The sequence below is a fragment of the Puma concolor genome, chromosome E2 (assembly GCF_028749965.1).
Source record: "Puma concolor isolate L17-30 chromosome E2, mPumCon1.1.hap2, whole genome shotgun sequence".
Classification (NCBI taxonomy): Eukaryota; Metazoa; Chordata; class Mammalia; order Carnivora; family Felidae; genus Puma; species Puma concolor.
This window is the reverse complement of record NC_141681.1, coordinates 43608355-43631623: the sequence shown is the minus strand read 5'-3', so window position 1 is coordinate 43631623 and position 23269 is coordinate 43608355. Positions and strand designations below refer to the sequence as shown.

The following is a 23269-nucleotide window of genomic DNA, read 5'->3' as shown; positions in this document are numbered from 1 at the left end:
GAATCCGAAGCAGGCTCCAGGCTCTGAGCTGTCAGCCCAGAGCCTGATGTGGGGCTTGAACTCACCAACCGCAAGATCATGACCTAAGCGGAAGTCAGACGCTTAACCGGCTAAGCCACCCAGGCAGCCCTGCTTTTAGATTTTTTTTAAGTTTATTTATTTTGAGAGAGAGTGCGTGCACAAGTGCATGTGAATGAGGGAGGGGCAGAGAGAGAGGGAGAGAGAGAATCTCAAACTGACAGCACAGAGCCTGAAGCTCGGCTTGATCTCATGAACCATGAGATCATGACCTGAGCTGATACCAAGAATGGGATGGATGCTCAACCCACTGAGCCAGCCAGGCGCCCCTGCGTCTTAGATTTTTAAGAATTCTCGTCCACTGATCTGTTTGTTTTGTCTCGTGCCATGACTGCACTGTGTTAAATTTTCTAGCTTTACAGCTTTTTGTTGTCTGCAAAGCAAAATTCACATTCACTCATTGTTGTCATTGAGCCATTCCTCATGTTTGTCGAGTACTTCCTATGTGCCAGGCTTTGTTCTAAGCACCAACAATAGGATGCTGAGCAATGTGTTTGCTCTCTCACCTGTCTTAGAGAAGCATGCAGGCAGACAGGGGTCATTACCACTCTGCCCGATCAGTGGTACAAAGAGGAGGGGCAGAGTGCTATGGGATACACCTACCCGCCTTCCTGTCTTCATGTCCAGAGGCTCTGCTTTCCGTCCTGTTACTGCAGATGGATCTTCTGCTCTTGTCTGAGGCCAACCCTCCACTCTGCACTGGATCCTTTCCCCTCTCACTCTCTCAAGGACTCATAGCAGCAATTCTTTCCTTGCTTTCCTTCTCTACTGGATTAGTCCCATTATGATGAGGGAAATCTTTTCCTTGTTTCATATTCTCTTCCAACTACCAACCATTTCTCTGCCTACCTTTATAGCAGAGTTATCCATACTCCAGTTCTCCTCCTGTTCCCTCTTGAAGCCACTCTAGTCAGTTGTTCATGTCATCGCTTCACCAATACATCTCATGCCGAGGTCACCTGTGACCTCCGTGTTGCTAAATCCATTGGTCCATTCACATCGTCATACTGCTTGACCTACTAATGGCATCTGATGTGGTCGATGGCTTCACTGGTATCCCATCGTTGCTGGCTTCTGGGACAGCACTCTCTTGGTTTTCCTTCTATCTTATTGGCTGCTACTTCTCAGAGTCCTTTGCTGTTTTCTCTTTATGTCCCCATCTCTAGATGCTGGAGTGACCCAGGAATTAGACCTTAGACCTGTTTTTTTCTCTGCTCTCATAACTTTGGTAATCGTATTCAGTCTCAAGGTTTCAAATATCAGCTCTGTAATGAAAACTCTAAATTTGTATACCTAGATCAGGCTTCTCTTCTGAGTTTCAGAATTACATATCTACTTTCTTCTTTACATCTAACTTAGTACCAGCTAACATACCCCATTATTTAATTTTTTAAATCTATTTGGGTATTTGCTTATTTCCCACTAGACTGCAGGTTCCATAGGGCAGAGTTTTTGTTTTGTTTTGTTTTTGTCTGTTTATTCAAGGTTGTTAATACAGCTCCTGGAACAGTACATAGTGTATAGCAGTTCTTCAATAAATATTTGTTGAATGAATGAATGTCCAAAATATTCGAATTGATTATGTTCTGAAGTTCCCCCAATTTCTTAACAATAAAGATTTCAAAATCTTTTATTTCAAAAGGGGTAATCCCTTTTATTTTAACCTAGTGAGTTTATTTGTTCTCTGATATTTTTTTTTTGGCTCATCTTTATAGAGGGAACAGTGTTTGGCCAATGCTTAAATAATAATAGGTTTGATCTTTTATTACATTATGGGTGCCCATTTCAAATATTTCATGTCAAGTGAGAGGAGAAGAGAATAGTTTGATTTGATTGGGGGTTATTTTTCCAGAGTTACAACTGCCCGTGTAGAGAAGAAAGAGAGCTCACTTGGAAGCGGCCAAGGGCAGGACCATCCCGGTGGTGCTGAAGGTTTTTTTTTTTTTTTCTTTTGTTATCGTTATGGAAGTAGCAGCAGGAATAACAAAAATGAGGTCAATAACAATTGTTAGCACTTACTGAGTGCTTCACTGAGTGCCAAGCACTGGGTCAGGCTTGATATATATTCTCTCACTTAAACCTTATAAATTACCTTAAGAGCCATGTACTATTATGATTCCACCTTCAGAGGCAGAACTGAGACTTGGATAAATTAGGTAATGCAGTAGCCAGCCTCCAATGGTGCCCAATGATCTCCACCTCCTGTGGTTATATACTTGGGTAGTTCCCTCTTGCCCACAGGGCTGACCTGTGGGACCAATAACATACAGCAGAAGTGAGGGTATTTTTCTTCTGAGATGAGGTAATAAAAGATTCTGGCTTCTTTCTTGCACACTGTCTTGCTCTCTTTCAATCTCCGATCATTTGTTCTGGGGAAAGTGTTCTTAGGATACTCAAGCAGCCTAGAGGTTAAAGAACACTGTCCAACAGCCAGTGAGGAGCAGAGACCTGCCAACAACCACAGAAATGAGCTTGGGAATGGATTCTCCGGCCCCATTTGAGCCTTCAGATGTAGCCCTGTCTCGTGGCTTGATGACAGACAACCTTGTGAGAGATCCTGAGCCCAAACCACCCAGCTGTGCTGCTTCCGGATTCCTGAACTTCTGAAACTTTTTGAGATAAAGAATGATAATTATTTTAAGCCATTAAATGTTGATATTGTGTGTTATGCAGCAGTAATCGCTTCTTGGCCTTTTGGCTAAGATCAAGTGTTATGCAGCGGTAGATGGCCCGTATCGGAAAATGGCTCAGGAACACACTGTTGATAAGTGGTGGAGCAAAAATTGCATCTTGACGGGGCGCCTGGGTGGCGCAGTCGGTTAAGCGTCCGACTTCAGCCAGGTCACGATCTCGCGGTCCGTGAGTTCGAGCCCCGCGTCAGGCTCTGGGCTGATGGCTCAGAGCCTGGAGCCTATTTCCGATTCTGTGTCTCCCTCTCTCTCTGCCCCTCCCCCGTTCATGCTCTGTCTCTCTCTGTCCCAAAAATAAATAAACGTTGAAAAAAAAAAAAGATTTAAAAAAAAATTGCATCTTGAGTTTGTCAGGTTTCAGAGCCCAAGTTCTTCACCACTGAGCCCCAGTGCCATGGCAATAGTCACAGTATCCAACCTTTTCATATCGGGTCCATTGTGAAGTGCAACTGAGTCTTGGAGTTTGCTCTGGCCTGTGGGACTGAGAACTGAGCCCATGACTTCAAAAGGCATCTTTCCCTCAATCTCAGTGGGGATTCATCTTTTATCTATTTTAAGTTCCCTAAATTATTATTGTTTTTTTTTAACTTTTATTTTATTTATTTTTATTCAAGTATAATTAACATGCAGTGTTATAATAGCTTCAGGTGCACGATATAATGATTCAGCAATTCTATACGTTACTCAGTGCTCATCAAGACAAATGTACTTTTCATCCCCTTTATCTATTTCACCCATCCCCCCCTGCCCCCGCCCCCCGGCAACCATCAGTTTGTTCTCTGTGGTTTGAGTCTGGTTTTTTATTTGTCTCTTTTTCTCCTTCTTTCTTTGTTTTGTTTTTTAAATTCCACATAGGAGTGAAATCATATGGTATTTGTCTTTCTCTGACTTATTTCAGTCAACATTATACCATCTAGGTCCATTCATGTTGTTGCAAGGGCAAGATGTGATTCTTTTCCTTTATGACTGAGTAATGTTTCATGGTATATATATGTATATATATACATATATGTATCACTATATACATACGACTTCTTTATCCATTCACCTATAGATGGACATTCAGGCTGCTTCCATGTCTTGGCTATTGTAAATAATACTGTGATAAACACAGGAGTGCATATATGGTAAACAGACACATGAAAAGATGCTCAGCATCACTCATCATCAGGGAAATGCAAATCAAAACCATAATGAGATATCACTTTATTCTTCTCAGATTGGCTAAAATAAAAAACACAAGAAATAACAAGTGTTGTAGAGGACGGGGAGGAAAAAATAACCCTAGTGCACTGTTGGTAGGAATGCAAGCTGGTGCTGTCACTGTGGAAGACGGTGTGGAGGTTCCTCAAAAAATTAAAAATACAACTACCATATGATCCAGTAATTCCATTACTGGGTATTTACCCAAAGGAAATAAGAACACTAATTTGAAAAGATACATGTATCCCTGAATTACGTCTATAAGCATTTCTAGAGAGCACATTTAAGGTATGGGTTGTGACCTCCAAATTAAACTGGATGCCCAGATTTTCTTTTTGGATGGGGAGTTGTTAAACTTTTTCATAAAGGAGCACACAGTGAATATTTTAGGCTTTGCAGGTACAATAGAGTTTTAAAAAATGCTGTCTTGACTGAGTTTTGAGGCCTTGTCTAGGAACTGGTAGATTCTTCTGCTTCAGCAGCTATCTGAGTCTATGCCCCCAACTACAGACCTCATTGTCTCTCATACACTGGGCCACTGTATCCCCACCCAGGGCCAGATCCTTGGCAGCCAAGGAGAGCTCCAATACCTCAGAGCCCCTGCAGTGATTCAGATTAGCCAATCTTAAGCCTGCCTACCCAGATTTATCCTTTCCTTTCCATGGAAACCATGATAAAGGTGCTTGCCCACACTTTCCCTCATCCTTCTGCCTTGTGGCTGACCCTGGTGCTTCCCCTGAGTACCTGAGTGGCCCTGCAAGGTGTACCTCTCAGCCCCCGGAACTGTATCACAATTGTAAAACTCTTTCCAGTTTCTCTCTTGATCTGCACCTGACCCCACCATACCTCACCCAGAGCAATATGGTTAAAAGAGCTACTCAACTCTGTCAGTGTAGTGCCAAAACAGCCAGTGTGAATGAGTGGGTACGATTGTGTTCCAATAAAACTTTATTTATAAAAATAGGTGGTGGGCCACGTTTGGCTGTTGGGCTGACCTCTTCTTTAGAACATCCTCACAGGTGTCGATTTTTCTGATCAGTTTAATATATTTCAGTTAAAGAGTAAATCTTTCCAAGCTGTCAGTTAGTTGACTTTGAAAGGCCTTGCAAAAGCTTGAAAGGAACTTTGTATTCTGTGAACTGCTGTGTTGTAGCTCTGATCCCTGCATGTGTTGTAGTCCATTATTATAGTATTATGCTTAATATGATTTTAGAAGGACAGTAATAAAAGGGTGCCTGGGTGGCTAAGTCGGTTAAGCCTCCAGCTCTTGATCTCAGCTCGGGTCTTGATCTCAGGGTTGTAAGTTCAGGCCCTACATTGGGACTTTAAAAAAAAAAAAAAAAGACAGTAATAAAAATGTAACTGCCACAGTGAAAGCTGGCTGCTGTGCCCAATGCTTTATATTCATTACCACTATTCATTCTCTTAAGGACAACACTGTTTCCTCATTTTACAGATGATAAAACTGAGGCTTAGAGAAACCCAAGGAAATATCTCCACCAAGTGGTGGAGACTGCAGTCAATTCAGGTAGTCTGACTTAAAAAAATCATGTTTTTAACCCCGTTATGCAATTACATTTCTGAGATTCCCTTATCTCTTTTAAAGCAGGTGAAAGCCATTAAAAAATGTCTAATGGCTTCAATAATGATTATTTAATATATTATTTCTTTGATTAAATAACTTTTAATTTTAGGTATCCCCAAAAGGATAGACATACTTTTTTCATAATTGGATGTTGTACAAAGTGACAGGATTGATCCTTGTATTCATTCTAGTTCATAATAGAATATATTAGTTTAGTTGGAATTGTTAATTTTCCCTTGGGGAGGATCAAGTGCCCAAGGCGCTGATTGATAAATCAATAAATCTTTAGTGAGTCTGGTAAATCAACTGTCACACATATGTCAACCTTTTCTCCGGAGTATAGATTTTACCCAGGGACAAGTGTGTTTATTCCTTTCCATTGTTTTCTCCCTCAAAATTGTATCACACGCAGGTATTTAAACAAATCCCTAAGACTGCAAGCCTTTCCCCTTCTTTTTCCTTAAAAAAAAAAAAAATAGCAATAGGGATCCTGCTTTTTTCAGCTATTTTAGGGAAAGGACTCAGTTGTTTGCATATTTGCATCGCAACCTCTAACCTCTCCTGAGGACACATGGCTGTCTGACTATTAAGCCCACAGGCACAGCGCTGGGACTGTGGATTAAGCCTCTGAATGCTGACTAGTTTTCTGCAGCATTCCCAGCATGTGTGAAGAATGTGTTTGTAGCTGGGAGGCAAACAGAACATCCAAAGCCGGAGCAAGAATTTTGAAAAATAGTTGTCTTTTGTATAAATTTATTTTGCTGTTAGTGTTTTATTTTTTGCCCGTTTCATTATTCCTTATTTCTAGTTTCTTTTAAAATAGCTGAGTTTTGTTTGATATTCTCCTGACCAAAGTTTTGGTCACTTGTTGTTGGATGAATGCTACAGTCTTGATTTTTAAATGTTCTTTGTTTCTTTGTCATTTAGTATATGTGCTGCCGAAGCGAGCACTGTTTCTTTGTCATTTAAATACCAAGCCATTGATGGGTGGCTCAGATATTTCCCTCTCACCCCCACTCCCCGTGGTGGAGAAAGCCTGGTGCTTTCCACACAAGATGTCTGCGTGGCCTTCCCTCTATACAAATAAGGGACCTGTTGGAAACACAGGAGGTACTGGAGAGCAGCACCTCAGGTCTGTAGCACATATAAGAACAGCATGGCTTTGGGCTGTGGATTTATTCCTCTAACAGTTTAAGTTATTATTGTGCTTATGTTTAGGTTAAAAAAAACCCACAACCAAATGTGGTCTCTTAGCTGGCTCTTTATTCTTTTAGCGAAGAAGCATATTTTGAAGAGGGTGAATTATATTTGGCTAGAAAAAACCAAACTAATTTGATGATTTGGCACGTTGTCATTAAAGGTCACTGGTAGTAATTTATGGAGAACCTCCTTTTTTTGCCACTGGAGGTGGGGAAGGTGAGGCAGGGTCCAAAGTGAAGCCAAATCCAGCTTCTGCCCACAGGAGCCCGAGATACAAGATGGAATAAAGAGAATGCCCGAGAATTTACCCATCAGTGAAAGAACCCTGTTTGAAGGGTTATGGACAAGGTAGCACTGGAGATGAACCTTGAGGGACTGATGGCATTTCAACAATGAGCTACAGTTATCCTAGTTGTAAAATCACAGGGGAAGGAGAGAGAGAGAGAGAGAGAGAGCACGCTCTTGAGCACATGAGAGGAAAGGAGAGGGAGGAAGAGGGAGAAAGACACAGATATTGTCTGTGTGTCTGTCTGTCTCTGTGGGGAATAATTAGCTATTCATTTGAGCTGGCCCAAGTGTAGGGGAGCAATGGGAGATGATTTTCTAAAAATAATTTAAATTTAAGTCTCATAATTTATTAAGTCTTTAGGAGAAGAGCAATGTATATTTTCCTTTCATATGCAGCAAAATTAGATTCTTGTCTGTAGGGATGATGGTTAAATTTATTATAAAGTTAATGCCAAATCCATTGTTAGCTATTTTGTAAATCGTAATGCGACTGACACATAATGAGCTCTATGTTGTAATTCTTAAAAATAGTTACAATAATGCTGCCCTCTAGGTCAGTGTCATGGTGCAGTGAAATTCCAGCACATAGCCTGTGCTTTATAAATCTCTTTATTATTTGCTGGTACATTTAACCTGGGAATTAATTGATCCCTAGTCTAGGCCAAACGTCAGGATTGGCAGCAAGGAGTTTTAACTATATCATGGTTTTGAGAGGCAGCTTTGATATTCTGTTGGAATGAGCTAAAACATTTCACCTATAGAGCAAGAAATGGGTCCGATGAAATTGCCTTTCTACTACAAGTATTCCGCTAATTGGGACTTTTTTGTTGTATCACGTTGTTAGAAAACACAGCAAATCACATTGCATATTCTTTTTATCTTTTGTATGCTTTTGGGTGAGAAACTAGTATTACTTTGAACACATGCTTTGTAAACATTCTACTGTGCTGATAGGTGGGGCCAGGGAAATAAATTGAATGGGAGAGAGGTTTAAAAAACAAATGGGTTAAGATACGCTGTTTGTGGGGCATCTGGGTGGCTTAGTTGGTTAAGCATCTGGCTCTTGGTTTTGGCTCAGGTCATGATCTCTCGTTTCTTGGAGTTAAGCCCCTCATTGGTCTCTGCACTGGCAGTGTGGAGCCTGCTTAGGATTCTGTTTCTCTGTCTCTCTCTGCCCCTTCCCTGCTCGCTCTGTCTCTCTCCAAATGAATAAACTAAAAAAAAAATATGCTGTTTGTAAATGAAATAGATTAGTACTTGAAGATAGTGCATTATTGGCTTGTAATTGACCAATATTATCTAGTAGTGTTCCTGAGGAATTATTAGTAACAGAATTGTGGCACACCTCTAGAATCTAACATGGTGATTTAGTATACAAGTGAATCACTTGGGAAGTTTAAAGAGAAGCTTCCCAGCTCTGAACTAGACATTTTGGTTCCATAATCCTGGAATGGGACCCATAAATGTGCATTTCTAACCACTGTCCCAGTTGATTGAGAAATTCTTGCTGGAATATAGGTGCTTTAATAAAGCCCCGTGCGTAGTATTGAATACCTGCTCAATGAACATGTGTAGGGTTTGGGTTAACAATGGTGGTAAGCTGTATCAGGTGATGGTATAACCTGTCTCAATGCAATAAGCCAACATCATTGATGTCAATACTTTTGGGTTTTCTAAGTACAGATCATTTATAGTTAATGGCAGTTTCCTTACCCCCCCCCCCCCCCCCCAACCTTTACATGCTTTTCTCTGCTGGCTAGAGTATAGCAATGAGCAGAAGCAGTAATGGGGGACACCAGTGAATTATTTTTCTTTTCTTTCAGTTTTATTGAGATGTAATTGACATACATCACTGTGCAAGTTTAAGGCGTACAGCATAGAGGTTTGACTTATGTATATTTTGAAATGATTATCACAATAAGTGTAGGTAGCATACATCATCACATATGGGTACAATAAAAAGCAAAAAAAGAAAAAAAGGCTTATTTTCCCCTTGTGATGAGGACTCTTAGGATTTACTCTCTTAACAACTTTAATATAGTAGTGTTAGCTGTAGTTATCATGTGCTGTACCTCCCCAGGACTTATTTATCTTGTAACTAGAAGTTTGTACCTTTTGATCATTTTCCTCCAATTCTTCCCTTCCCCTGCTCTCATCTCTGGTAGCCACAAGTCTGATTATCTGATTTCATTTTCTGTGAGGGTTTTGTTTTTTTTTTTTAAGATTCCACATACAATGAGATAACATGTATCTGTCTTTCTTTGTCTGGCTTATTTCACTCAGCATAATGTCCTCAAGTTCCCATCCATGTTGTCACAAATGGCAAGATCTCATTGTTTTTAATGGCCGAGTGTGTATCTATTTTCATTGTGTATATACACCACAACCTTATCCATTCATCCATTGATGGGCACTGAGGTTGTTTCCATGTCTTGGCTATCGTAAATAATGCTGCTGTGAACATGGGGATACAAGCCTCTTTTTGAGTTAGTGTTTTCATTTCCTTTGGATATATATATTCCTGGAAATGGAAAGAAGTGTTGGATTATATATGTATATATATATATATATATATATATATATATATATATATATGCTCAACATATATTATATATATATATATTATATATATATATTATTATATACATATATTATATATATAATTTATTTTATTTAAGTTTTTATGTATGTATATATGTATATAATTTATTTTGTTTACGTTTTTAAAAATCTTTATTCATTTTTAAGAGAGAGACAGAGCACAAGCAGGGAAGGGATAGAGAATGAGGGAAACACAGACTCTGAAGCATGCTCCGTGCTCTGAGCTGTCAGCACAGAGCCTGACATGGGGCTCGGATTCATGAACCCCAACATCATGACCTGAGCCAAAGTCAGATATTTAACTGACTGAGCCACCAAGACACTCCTAATTTTTTTTTTTTTTTTTATTTTAGAGAGAGCGCGAGAGGGAGCAGGGTAGAGGGGCAGAGAGAGAATTTTTTAAATATTTATTTATTTATTTATTTTGAGAGAGAGAGAGAGAGAGAGAGAGAGAGAGAGAGAGTGGGGAAAGGGCAGACAGGGAGAGAGAGAGAATCCCAAACAGGCTCCACACTGTCCGACACGGGACTTGATCCCATGAAACCTGGAGACCATGACCTGAGCTGAAATCAAGAGTCAGTCGCTCAACTGACTGAGCCACCCAGGTGCTCTGGTAGTTCTATTTTTAATTTTGAAGATCCTCCATACTGTTTTCTACAGTGGCTGCACCAATTTACATTCCCACCAAGAGTGTATTAGGGTTCCTTTTCTCCACATCATGGCCAGGATTTGTTTTCTCTTATCTTCTTGATGATAGCCAATCTGACAGGTGTGAGGTGATATTTCCCTGTGGTTTTGATTTGCATTTGCCTGATAATTAGTGATGTTGAGCATCTTTTCATGTACTCATTGGCCTTTCATATAAGTGACTTATTCTTGATCCTAAAAACAAAACTTGTCATTTTATCACTGCACATGTTACCAATAGCTTCTTCATAATAATGTCTATCAGATGAAGGGACAAACATCACACTTAATGAGTGGACATGGAAGCTTTCTCTGAGGTGTCCTCTTATAATAACACTTTTTCCTTTAAGTTATATTTTGTCTGGTAATAGAATAACTACTCCAGCTTTCTTTCAGCTATTATTTATATACTATGTAAATTTTCCATTCTTTTGCTTTCAGCATTTTTATATCCTTATGTTTTAGATGTGTCTGTTATGATCGATGTATGATTAGATTTATCTGATCTTTGCTGTCTTTTAGTTCATTTACTTTATTTATTTATTTATTTATTTATTTATTTATTATTAAAGTTTATTTTTGAGAGAGACAGAGTGTGAGTGGGGGAGGGGCAGAGAGACAGGAAGACACAGAATCTGAAGCAGGCTCCAGGCTCTGAGCTGTCAGCACAGAGCCCGATATGGGGCTCGAACTCATAAACAGTGAGATTATGACCTGAGCCAAGGTCAGACACTTAACCGACCGAGCCACCCAGGTGCTCCTTAGCAAATTTACTTTAAAGTGAATCCTGGGGCACCTCGGTGGCTCAGTCAGTTGGACGACCGACTTCGGCTGGGGTCATGATCTGCAGTCTGTGGGGTCAAGCCCCGCGTTGGGCTCAGTGCTGACAGCTCGGAATCTGGAGCCTGCTTCGGATTCTGTGTCTCCCTCTCTCTCTGCCCCTCCCCTGCTCATGCTCTGTCTCTGTCTCAAAAATAAATAAAAAAATAAAAACATTAAAAAAAAATAAAGTGAATACTGATATTTTGGGGTTCAAATCTGGGCTTTCTGTTTCTGTCACCTGTTCTCTCTATTCTTATTTTCTTCTGACTTCTTTTGGACTGATTTTTTTAACAAAGTGATTTCCTCACCTTCTCTGCTATCCTCAGATTGGAAATTGTGTATTATTTCTACAGCAGTTACCCTAAAAATTCAAAATTAGTCTACAAATTGTCTAAGTATAATGTTAATCACAGCCTTTACTGTTCACCTGAACAATACAGCTATTTTCAAGCACACTAATTCCATTTATCTTCCATTCTGTCTTTATGCTATTATTATTTATTTCAATCCCACAAGGCATTTTTACAAATACTTTTTAAAGTTGGTGTTCATTTACCCTTACCCACATATTCATCACTTTATTTTTCATCCCTTCTTGCATCTCTGACATTCCATATGAGATCATTTCTCTTCCACCTAAAATTTATATTTAAAAATGGCCTTTGGTTTAAGTCTGCCCATCATGAATCCTCCTTATTTTTGTTTGCCTAAAATGTCTTTATTTCAACTTTATGCTTTATTTTGACTTTTTGTCTTGGCATAAATTCAGACTTGCATAAAAATTTTAAGAATAGTGCAAAGAATTCCCAATACCCTTTACCCAGATTCCCCAAATGTAATATTAATAACTTTGTTTTATCCTTCTCTCTGTCTGGATGTGTGTGTGTGTGTGTGTGTGTGTGTTTCCCTTACTGTAATTTTCCTCCTTTAAATTAATAAATATCTCCTGGAGAGTACATTGAATCTATATAAATATCCTGTTACTCAAACTTCTACTTATTAGTTTTAGCCCATTAATCATTCTTGCTTGAATCAATTAATATTAATTATGACTCTCACATGGTGATTTTTTAATTCCACTATTGTTTCTATATTTGTTAGCTCTAGTGCTGTCTATCTATCTATCATCTGTCAATCTTCATAGAATTTTTGATAGGTTATAATTCTTTATTATAAATGTTATTTATTTTGATGCTCAGATTGTCTCAGATTTGTCCACTGGGAACCCCTTTCCCCCCAGTAGAAAAAAAAAAAAACTAGCTCCTGTGTCCTTTTGACATATTCCTATTATTCTTTGAGGACTTTCTGTCTTTTTAAAAATTGTGGTAAAAGAAACACACACACACACACACACACACACACAGATAAAATTTACTTGTTTAACCATTTAAGTGTACAATTCATTGGCATTAATTGCATTCACAGTGCTGTGCAAACATCATTACTGTCTATTTCCAAAACTTTCTCATCACCCTAAACAGAATCTCTGTACCCATTCCCATCTCCTGCAACCCCTGTTAGCTTCCCATCTACTTTCTGTACCTACAGTTTGCCTACTCTAGATATTTCATATACGTGGAATCATATTATATTTGTTCCTTTGTGTCTGCCTTGTTTCAATCAGCATGTTTTCAAGGTTCATCCATGTTGTAGCATATATCAGACTTAATTCATTGTTATAGTGAATAATATTCCATCAGATCTATATGCCACATTTGTATTTGCCACCATTCATCTGTTGGTGGACAACTGGATTGTTTCTACTTTTTGGCCCTTTCTACCTTATGTTTCTGAGAGTTCTGTAGTTGTCTTTGGTTTAGGTCTTTGATCCATTTTGAGTTAATTTTTGTATATGGTATAAGGTAAGTTTCAACTTTATTCTGTTGCAGGTGGCTATCCAGTTTGAACAGTGCCATTTTTTTGAAAAGACTGTCCTTTTCCCCAAACTTGTCTTTACAACTTTTCAAAAATCAGACCATATATGTGAAGGTTTATTTCTGGGCTCTCTATTCCACTTGTCCATATGTCTGTCTTTATGCCAGCATCACACTTTTTTGATTATCTTTCCTTTGTAGTTAAGGTTTGAAGTTGGGAAGTGTGAATACTCCAACAATTTCATTTTAAAGATTGTTTTGACTTTTGGGGGTCCCGTCAAGTTCCATATGAATTTAAGGATTGACTTTACCTATTCTACAAAAAGTGCCAGTGGAATTTTGATAGGAATTGTGTTGAATTATAAATCACTTTGGGTAGTATTGTCATCTTAACAATAGTAAGTCTTCCAATTATGAACATGGATGTCTTTCATTTATTTATGTCTTCTCTAATTTCTTTCAGCATTGTTTGATAGTTTTCAGCATACAAGTCTTTTTCTTCTTTGCTTAAATTTCTTCCTAAGTATTTATTATTTTTGGTGGTTGTTATAAATGGAAGTGGTTTCTTAATTTCCTTTTCAGATTGTTCATTGCTAGTGTGTAGAAATGTAACTGACTTTTATGTGTTGATTTTGTATCCTTCATCTTTGCTGAACTCATTTATTAAATCTAATAGGTTGTGTGTGTGTGTGTGTGTGTGTGTGTGTGTGTGTGTGTGTGTAATATTAGGATTTTTTTATATGAGATCATGTCATCTGTGAACAGAGATAATATTACTTCTTCCTTTTTATTTGGAGCCTTTTATTTCATTTTCTTGCCTAATTGCTTTGGCTAGAACTTCCAGTACTATGTTGAATAGAAGTGACAAAAATGAGCATCCTTGTCTTGTTCCTGATCTTAGAGGAAAAGTTTTTAGTTTTCCACTGTTGAGTATGATGTTAACTGTGGGTTTTTCATATAAACCCTTTATTGTGTTGAAGAAATTTTCTTTTATTCCTAGTTTACTGTGTATTTTTATCATGAAAATTGTTGAATTTTGTCAAATGTGTTTCTGCATCAATTAAAATGATCATGTTCCCCCTGCTTCATTCTATTAATGTGATGTCTTACATTGATTGATTTTCATATATCGAATCATCCTTGCCTACTGGGAATAAATCACCCTTGGTCATAATGTATAATCCTTTAAATATGCCTCTGAATTTAGTTTGTTAAATTTTGTTGAGGATTTTTGCATCAATATTCGTTAGGGATAATGGTATAATTTTCTCTTCTTGTAGTGTTTTTGGAATTAGGAAGTATTCCCTCTTTTTCAGCTGTTTTGAAGAGTTTGGCAGGATTGATGCTATTTCCCTCAATTTTTTTTAAATTAAAAAAAGTTTTTAAATAATTTATTTATTATTTAATTTACATCCAAGTTAGTTAGCATATAGTGCAACAATGATTTCAGGAGTAGATTCCTTAATGCCCCTTACCCATTTAGCCAATCCCTCCTCCCACAACCCCTCCAGCAACCCTCTGTTTGTTCTCTATATTTAAGAGTCTCTTATGTTTTTGTCTCCCTCCCTGTTTTTATACTATTTTTGCTTCACTTCCCTTATGTTCCTCTGTTTTGTCTCTTAAAGTCCTCATATGAGAAAAGTCATATGATATCTGTCTTTCTCTGACTAATTTCAGTTAGCATAATACCCTCTAGTTTCATCCACATAGTTGCAAATGGCAAGATTTCATTCTTTTTGATTGCCGAGTAATACTCCATTGTTAAATTTTTTTTTTTTTCAACGTTTATTCATTTTTGGGACAGAGAGAGACAGAGCATGAACGGGGGAGGGGCAGAGAGAGAGGGAGACACAGAATTGGAAACAGGCTCCAGGCTCTGAGCCATCAGCCCAGAGCCTGACGCGGGGCTCGAACTCACAGACCGCGAGATCGTGACCTGGCTGAAGTCGGACGCTTAACTGACTGCGCCACCCAGGCGCCCCTACTCCATTGTTTATATATACCACATCTTCTTTATCCATTCATCCATCTATGGACATTTGGGCTCTTTCCATACTTTGGCTATTGTTGATGGCTGGTATAAACATTGGGGTTCATGTGCCCCTTCAAAACAGCATACCTGTATCCCTTGGATAAATACCTAGAGTGCAATTGCTGGGTCATAAGGTAGTTCTATTTTTAATTTTTTGAGGAACCTCCGTACTGTTTTCCAGAGTGGCTGCACAAATTTGCATTCCCACCAGCAGTGCAAAAGAGATCCTCTTTCTCCACATCCTCACCAACATCTGTTGTTACCTGAGTTGTTAATGTTAGCCATTCTGACAGGTGTGAGGTGGTATCTCATTGTGGTTTTGATTTGTATTTCCCTGATGATGAGTGATGTTGAACATTTTTTCATGTGTCGATTGGCCATCTGGATGTTTTCTTTGGAGAAGTGTCTATTCATGTCTTTTGCCCATTTCTTCACTAGATTATTTGTTTTTTGGGTGTTGAGTTTGATAAGTTCTTTATAGATTTTGGATGCTAACCCTTTATCTGATACGTCGTTTGCAAATATCTTCTCCTATTCCACTGGAGATGGAATGCCTTTTAGTTTTGCTGATTGTTTCCTTCGCTGTGCAGAAGCTTTTTATTTTGATGAGGTCCAATAGTTCATTTTTACTTTTGTTTCCCTTGCCTCTGAAAATGTGTTGAGTAAGAAGTTGCTGCGGCCGAGGCCAAAGAAGTTTTTGCCTGCTTTCTCCTCTAGGATTTTGATGGCTTCCTGTCTTTATGTTTAGGTCTCTCATCCATTTTGAGTTTATTTTTGTGTATGGTGTAAGAAAGTGGTCCAGGTTCATTTTTCTGCATGTCGCTGTCTAGTTTTCCCAGCACCATTTGCTGAAGAGACGGTCTTTATTCCATTGGATATTTTTTCCTGCTTTGTCAGAGATGAGTTGGCCACATGTTTGTGGGTCCATTTCTGGGTTCTCTATTCTGTTCCATTAATCTGAGTGTTCTTGTGCCAGTACCATACTGTCTTGATGATTACAGCTTTGTAATACAGCTTGAAGGCCAGGATTGTGATGCCTCCTACTTTGGTTTTCTTTTTCAAGATTGCTTCGGCTATTCGGGGTTTTTTCTGGTTCCATACAAATTTTAGGATTGTTTATTCTAGCTCTGTGAAGAATGCTAGTGTTATTTTGATAGGGATTGCAAAAAAATTTTTTTTAATGTTTATTTATTTTTGAGAGACAGAGAGAGAGAGAGAGAGAGAGAGAGAGAGAGAGAGAGAGAGAGAAGGCACAAGTGGGGGAGGGGCAGAGAGTGAGGGAGACACAGAATCTGAAGCAGGCTCCAGGCTCCAAGCTGTCAGCACAGAGCCCGATGCGGAGCTCGAACCCACTTGCCATGAGATTATGACTTGAGCTGAAGTTGGATGCTTAACCCACTAAGCCACCCAGGTGCCCCATCCCTCAATTTTTTTAATGTTTATTTATTTTTAAATTTTTTTTTTCAACGTTTATTTATTTTTGGGACAGAGAGAGACAGAGCATGAACGGGGGAGGGGCAGAGAGAGAGGGAGACACAGAATCGGAAACAGGCTCCAGGCTCCGAACCATCAGCCCAGAGCCTGACGCGGGGCTCGAACTCACGGACCGCGAGATCGTGACCTGGCTGAAGTCGGATGCTTAACCGACTGCGCCACCCAGGCGCCCCAATGTTTATTTATTTTTGAGACAGAGAAAGAACATGGAAGAGGGGCAGAGAGAGAGGGAACATAGCTCTGTCAGCACAGAGCCCAACATGGGGCTCGAATTCATGAGCTATGAGATCATGACCTGAGCTGAAATCAAGAGTCAAACACTTAAATGACTGAGCTATCCAGGTGCCTCATTTCTCTCAATTTTTCAGAGATCTTTATATAATAGGGATACTGCTCTTTTATCTGTAGTATATTGCAAATGTTTTCCCCCAGTTTATTCTGTTGACTTTGTTTATGGTAAAACCATGCATGAATTAATATATGATATGTATAATATATAATATATAATATATAGTATCATTCATTATAAACTCCATCTTGCCCACGGAGTGGTTTGAAACGCCACCTTCATTATATCTAAAGTTTTGTGTGTATTTGTGTCTATTTCCAGCTTTCTGTGCTACACCACTGGTCTATCTATTCATATGTACCATACTACCTTAAGTACAGAATCTTTATAGTATATTTTAATATCTGGCAGCACTAGTCCTTCTGGTAGCATTTGTCTGTCTGTTCCTTTCCTTTTCTTTTTGTTTCTTTCCTTTCCTTTTTCTTTCTCCCTTTCTTTCTCCCTTTCTTCCTCCCTTTCTTCCTCCCTTTCTCTTTCTTTCTTTCTCTTTCTTTCTTTCTTCTCTTCTCTTCTACTTATTTTCAAAGACTTTAGTTTTTTAGAGCAGTTTTAGATTCACAGCAAAATTGAGAGGAAGGTTCAGAGATTTCCCATATATCCCCTGACTCTGCACATGCACAGCATCCTCCATTACCCAACATTCCCCACAAGAATGGTACAATTTTTACATTGATGAAGCTACATTGACACATTATAATCAACCAAAATTCATAGTTTACATTAGGGTTCATTTTTGGTGTTGTACATTCTCTGGGTTTGGACAAATGTGTAATGACATGTATCCGTTATTATTGAATCATACAGAGTATTTTCACTGCCCTGAAAATTTTCTGTGCTTTACTTATAGCATTGCGTTTTTAGTATATTCCTAATTTTTTTTTTTTTACTTTTTAAGTTTTTTTTTGTATCAAGGTTAGTGTCATCTTGCCTACTTCCATAAGAACCAGCTCACTGGGTTTTTTGTTTTTGTTTTTTAATTTATTTTTTCCTGGGATTGCATTAAAGTTCTAAAATAATTTAGGTAGAAATGACATCTTTATGATATTTTCCCATCCTTTCTAACCACAAAGGATGTTCTTAGAAAGGGTGTCTTCCTATCTGTTCAAGGATACTTTTATGTCTTTCAGGAGTGTTTTATCAATTTCCTTATATAGGCTTTACAGATTTCTTGTTAAACCTATTCCTCCGTATTTTATCTTTGTTGTTGCTGTAAGTAGAATTTTCTCTACTGTTCATCTGTATTCTTGAAGACTATTTTTTTTTCCTGGATGTAAACAGAGGCAACATATGAAGATGTAATGGCTTTATACCATTATGGTGGGTTGCTGGTTATTTCTTTCAGCACATTGATGATATCACTGTGCTGTCTCTTAGCATCCATATTTTCTCTTGAGATATTAGCAGTCAGGTTAGCTGTTGCTCCTTTGAAGATAATGTCTTCTTTTTTCTGGCTCCTTTTAAGATTTTTTTCTCTTTGATTTTTTTTTGTAGTTTCACTATGATGTACCTGGATGTGGATTTAAAAAATATGTATTCTGTTTGGGCTTTGTTAAACTTTGTGAGGTTATGGATTGGTGAATTTCATAAGTTCTAGGAAATTCTCAATCATTATATCTTCATATATTGCCTCTGCTTATTCTGTCTATACTCTTATCTGGAATTTTGATTAAATGCATATTAGACTTTCTCACTGTATTCTCTGGGTCTTGTTCCTTTTCATCTATATTTATATATGGGTGAAATTTATATATGTTATATGCTTTGTTTTGGAGAGTTTTTTTGGGACTTATCTTTTGGTTTGTCAACGATCTCTTCAGCTGTGTGTAATTTGCTGTTAAATCTGTCCATTGAACTTTTGATTTTGCTTATTGTTTTTCAGTTGTACAACTGCCATTCAATTTCTTTTCACTTCCGTGGTGCCACTTTTTAAAGGATGCAACTCCCTAATGACGTTTTCAAGTTTTTCTATTATTTCTTTGATCATAGTAAAAATAGTGATTTTATAGTCTGAGTATGAAAACCCTAATATCTAAGACTGTAGTGTTGAAGTCTTTCTATTCTCTTCCTCTCTCTTTTCTGCTGGTTCTTTCTTATAAGGCCCCTTTCCTCCCTTGTATGCTTAGTTCTCTTTGTATTCTGGTCATTACATTTGAAAACGTAAGTGTAGGAAAGTTTTGAGATACAGGATAATTGAATCATCTTCCAGAGAGAATTTTTGTTTGCTTCTATCAGTGGTCTGGGTACCTTACTAGTTTAGGACCACCATAGCAAGATCAAGGCCTGAGGTTCCTGGAATCATCCTGATGAAGCAAAGTCTTGAGGTCTTGTCTCAGCTTAAAGTGGAGGATTGCTTATATGACTTTCTGCTCTGCGTGGATCTTGTGATTTCATTTTCTCTCCTTTGTTTCATAACTATACCTAAGTGTTTGTATTCTTATCCTATGAATTGTTAAATGCCATCCAGATAAAAGGCGTATCGATGCTGGGTTACTTCTCTAGGTTCTAGCCTCTTAGATTTTGGTTCAATAATTCTTCATTCTCTTTTTAGCTGGCCTCTGCTTTCGAGAAGATTTTTAAAAATCATGTTTAATTCAGCTTTATTTGTTGTCCTTGAAAAATTGTTTTGAATTACCTAACCTGTTCATCTGTATTCTTGTGACTTCATGGGTCACTTTTGGGGACTATCTTTTGTTGAGAGCATCCAATTTTATGGCATTGTGGTTTAGAATGCTTTATTTGACATAATTTTTTTCAGACTGTCTTTGTGATATGGTGTATTTTTTGTTGTTGTTATCTACTTCATGCTGGTAGAAAATAATGTGTTTTCTGTGATTGTCAGGTACAAGTTTCTATGTCTTTCGATTCTTTCAGACTTGTTATTTATGATGTTTGAATCTTCTGTCATTCCAAATTTTTTATCTTCTTGATCTGTTAATTTCTCAAAGTGGTGATTTAAATCTCATTATGATATTTGCTTTGTAGATTTTATATACTTCTATATGAATTGTTAGCTATAAGCAAGTTAAGACTTGTTATCCCTTCCTGGCTAATTTTTCTTTTTGTTATTATTTGATGCTTCTGTATTTTATTTTATTAAAAATTTTTTTAAATGTTTATTTATTTTTGAGAGACAGAGAGGCAGTATGAGTGGAGGGAGGGCAGTGAGAGAGGGAGACTCAGAATCAGAAGCAGGCTCCAGGCTCTGAGCTGTCAGCACAGAGCCCGACATGGGGCTCAGACCCGTGAACATGGAGATCATGACCTAAGCCGAAGTCAGATGCTTAACCAACTGAGCCCCAATTTGATGCTTCTTTCTAATGCTTCTCTTAATATCTGTTTTGTCTACTTATAATACTGTTGTTCTAGGTTTCCTTAAGTTTTCCTTTTTTTTCTGCTCTTTCCTTCCTTCCTTCCTTCCTTCCTTCCTTCCTTCCTTCCTTCCTTCCTTCTTTTCTTTCTTTCTTTCTTTCTTTCTTCCTTTTTTCTTTTCTTCTTTCTTTCTTTCTTTCTTTCTTTCCTTTTCTTTCTTTCCTTTTCTTTCTTTCTTTTCTTTCTTTCTTTTCTTTCTTTCTTTTCTTTCTTTCTTTCTTTCTTTCTTTCTTTCTTTCTTTCTTTCCTTTTCTTTCTTTCTTTCTTTCTTTCTTTCTTTCTTTCTTTCTTTCTTTCTTTCTTTCTTTCTTTCTTTCTTTCTTTCTTTTCTTTCTTAGATATATCTCTGGGAAACACCATATAGCCGGATTTTAATTTTTATTATTGTGATAAGCCATACATAGGATAAAATTTATCATTCTAGCTATTTTACATGTGCAGATGAGTGGCATTAGGTACATTCACATTGGTGTCTAACCATCATCACCAAAGTTTTTCCCTCTTTCCAGCTGAAACTCTGTGCCCATTAAACAAGAACTCCCAATTGGCTCCTTCCCCCGGCCCCTGGCCACCACTTTTCTACTTTCCATCTCTGTGAATTTGAGTGCTCTGCATGTAAGTAGAATCCTACAATATTTGTCCTTGTGTATTTAGCTTATTTCACTTAACATATGTCTTTAAGGTTCATCCATGTTGTAGCATGTATTAGCATTTTGGATTAAAAAAATATATATATATTTTTCTGGCATTCCAATGAAACAGAAAATCTTACAGTCCTTTAAGAGACTGGGCTCCAGCATGGAGCAAATGCTGTAGCAGTGGTGCCTCTTCTGTGGGAGAGAGGAACAGAATGACTGGTCTCTCATTCTGGAAACAGTCTTCTGATCAGCCAGCATGACAGGGGCCTCAGTTCATGTCACGTCTGACCTGGGAACCACACGAAAGCTCCCACATTTCCCACTTCATCCTCTTGCTGGAATGCCAGGCCATGCACTGCTCTGCATTGGCGGGCTTTTTAAATTAATTAATCAATCATTTAATCAATAAATTAGATTTTACCTGTTTACTTTATATCCTCCAAAATGTTTTCTTTTTTTTAATATATGAAATTTATTGTCCAATTGGTTTCCTCCAAAATGTTTTCAAATTTTCAAAATTTTCAAATGCTTTAATGTTTCATTCAATTCATTTTTTGTGTGCTTTTTCTTCTGTTATATTCAGAAGAGTGTAACATTTCTAGGTAGAAGAATATATATTTCTTCTGGGATATTTATATGGAGTCTAATTCATTATCATGAACCAGAAGTTCTTGGGGGTATTTATATTACTTTTATTTCTCTTAAAAATAATGTGAGCTCAGGCATTAATTTCTGTGACAAGATTTTAATGTATTTTTGCAACTTACATAATGTGTCCTGAAATAGAATGTTTACTAGTATTGTGAATATTATGTAAACATCGTTGATAGAAAATATCAATATTTCTGCTGTTTTTCATGAGTTTTTAAAAATTGTGGTAAAATATACGTAACATAAAATTGATGATTTTAACCATGTAGAAGTGTACGTTTCTGTGGCATTAAGTACATCCTTATTGTTCTGCCATCATCACCACCAGCCTCCTTTTATATCTTTCCGAATTGAAATAGTGTACCTATTCTATACCAACTTCCCATCTTCATGGAGTTTTGGGTATACACTTTGAGTGCCTTCTTGAAAATAACTACAATTTTATATCCTGCCAAACTAAGCCTTGTAACAGTGGCTTTCAATTTTGTAATTCAAACCAAAGCTAGACAGTCATGGACATACACAACAGACAAATATAAATACATACAGAAAGAATTGAAACAGAATAATGATATTTATCTTTACCAAATATAATAAACTCTGATATGATCAATCTTAATCTGTTTTGTTTTGCTCAAAAATGCTATTTGAGACCCATTGCATTCATTTTATGATCTAGTCATAGGGTCACTTCTTATAGTTTAAAAATTTTTTTTTTCAACGTTTATTTATTTTTGGGACAGAGAGAGACAGAGCATGAACGGGGGAGGGGCAGAGAGAGAGGGAGACACAGAATCGGAAACAGGCTCCAGGCTCCGAGCCATCAGCCCAGAGCCCGACGCGGGGCTCGAACTCATGGACCGCGAGATCGTGACCTGGCTGAAGTCGGACGCTCAACCGACTGCGCCACCCAGGCGCCCCTCTTATAGTTTAAAAAACAGTGTGTCTCATGATGAAATGGAACACCAGCAGTGTAAATAAAGGTGAATTCTAAATGCTAGTTTTAGTGGTATGTTCTCAAAAAAGGAAGCCTTGAACTGTAGTGTGTGCTTGTTTCTGCAGGGGTAAATACTCTCACCATGGCCAATTTTAAGCTACCAGTGGTTTAACTCACAAGATTCCTGATATTTAACAATTTGTTGTTGTGAGTTGGTACAGGCTGGCTTCAGCTTGCCAATGGGCTAAAAGCTTTAGTTCTTTTTTTTTTTTTTTTTTCAATATATGAAATTTATTGTCAAATTGGTTTCCATGCAACACCCAGTGCTCATCCCAAAAGGTGCCCTCCTCAATACCCATCACCCACCCTCCCCTCCCTCCCACCCCCATCAACCCTCAGTTTGCTCTCAGTTCTCAACAGTCTCTTATGCTTTGGCTCTCTCCCACTCTAACCTCTTTTTTTTTTTTTTTTTTTTTCCTTCCCCTCCCCCATGGGTTTCTGTTAAGTTTCTCAGGATCCACATAAGAGTGAAACCATATGGTATCTGTCTTTCTCTGTATGGCTTATTTCACTTAACATCACACTCTCCAGTTCCATCCACGTTGCTACAAAAGGCCATATTTCATTCTTTCTCATTGCCACGTAGTATTCCATTGTGTATGTAAACCACAATTTCTTTATCCATTCATCAGTTGATGGACATTTAGGCTCTAAAAGCTTTAGTTCTAATGTTAGAAAGTTTTCTCTGAGAATGTGAGGAATGTCCATAGG

The 23269-nt window shown here is 37.9% G+C and overlaps 1 long non-coding RNA gene across 3 annotated transcripts in view; it reads left to right on the top strand.

Annotated features, from left to right (window-relative positions):
• Positions 1-23269, top strand: part of LOC147573519 (uncharacterized) — a 212039-nt gene that overhangs the window by 70475 nt on the left and 118295 nt on the right. For 2 of the 3 annotated variants that reach the window (XR_015244843.1, XR_015244844.1), the window contains exon 3: positions 20782-20887. The exons of the other annotated variant lie outside the window; for it this stretch is intronic. This is a non-coding gene — a long non-coding RNA (uncharacterized LOC147573519). The remainder of the gene's footprint in view (positions 1-20781; positions 20888-23269) is intronic. 3 annotated transcript variants of the gene reach the window in all.